At 65.4% G+C, this 1,275-nt stretch overlaps 1 protein-coding gene across 1 annotated transcript in view; it reads left to right on the forward strand.

Annotated features, from left to right (window-relative positions):
* Nucleotides 1–1,275, forward strand: part of SUMF1 (sulfatase modifying factor 1) — a 43,395-nt gene that overhangs the window by 35,034 nt on the left and 7,086 nt on the right. The gene's annotated exons all lie outside the window — the stretch shown is intronic.

A 1,275-nucleotide genomic window follows, 5' to 3' on the forward strand; every position in this document is an offset into this window, starting at 1 on the left:
GGGGCTGAGTGACCCCCTGCACCTGCAGCCCAGGGACCGGGGCTGAGTGACCCCCTGTACCTGCAGCCCAGGAGCCAGGGCTGAGGGACCCAATCTCCATGTCCGGCCTTTGCATTCCGGCATCCTGCACGGCCTGCGGGAAGGTCAGCCCTTATCCCTTACCCTCAGGCCGAGGTCGGGGTGAGGTTTGAGCGGGAAGGCTCTGTAGTGGAGTAGCAGACGTGTACGGAGCCGTGACAGCAAGCTGGGAACTGATTTCTGTAGTTCTCCAAGCAGTCACGGAGCGAGGCTCCATGGAGCTCAGCCGAGGCCGGTGTGTCTGCTCAGAGCTTGCCACGTGGAGGAGACTGGCTAGGCCTGACTCCAGGGGCTGCGTTACTGCGTCATGACACTCGGCTGAGGCCCAGGGACAGGCCGCCTTTGCGGACTTACCCTCAGTGTCCCAGCAGCGCCCACTCCTTGCCTTAGGGAAGAGAAAGGGTTGTGCAAAAACTTCCTTCCTTTGGGCCCCCCAGTGGTGCAACGAGTTAGAGGGCACCACTGTCCCTGTGGCACCGTCCAGTCTGCCCCCAGGGCGCGGCAGACCTCCCGTCTGCCCAGTGCTCTCCTCAGAAGTGGACTTCGTCCATCTGCCTGTCCTGCTCCCCACTCTGCCAGATGAATCCCCTCACCCCCCCCTCGGGCCTGCACCCCAGTTCCTGTGTAAATAAAATAAATCTTTCAAAAAAAACACCCACCCCCTTTAGGGAAAGTCAGTGTCTCACCCCCACGAGTGACCGAGGGTAAAGCGCCAGGCCCTGCCCCCTCACGCGCCTGGAAAGGGAAGGCTTGGCGCAGGCTCTGTCCTCCGCAGTGTCAGCACAGCCCCAGGTGACACAAGAGCGACCCCGCCCAGTGTCACACCCACCCCTGCCTTGGCAACGACTCCGAGCTGGGGGTGGCCGGCAGCCCTCTGACCAGCTCCTGGATGCTCTGCCGCGGCAGGACTGCACGAGGGCGTCCCGGCACCGGCACCGCCGCGCGGGGCTGAACAGGGTAAAAGGCGCCCGAGAGGCCCCAGGGGCCCCTGCGTCTGGCCCCCGGGGGAGCAGCGAGTCCCCGGCCAAGAAGAGAATCGCCCTCGCCAAGGGCGCAGCAGGTGCTCGGAAAAGGTGAGCCCGGCGCGTCCCCGCACGCTGCGCTGCGGGGCACGGCGAGGGCCCAGGGGCTTGCAGACGACCTCATGGCGTCAAGGTGGGGACTGACCCTGCCACCTCGCAGGTGAGTCCCGGCCCG

The sequence above is a fragment of the Condylura cristata genome, unplaced genomic scaffold, assembly GCF_000260355.1.
Source record: "Condylura cristata isolate star-nosed mole 26May11 unplaced genomic scaffold, ConCri1.0 scaffold00033, whole genome shotgun sequence".
NCBI classification, from domain to species: Eukaryota; Metazoa; Chordata; class Mammalia; order Eulipotyphla; family Talpidae; genus Condylura; species Condylura cristata.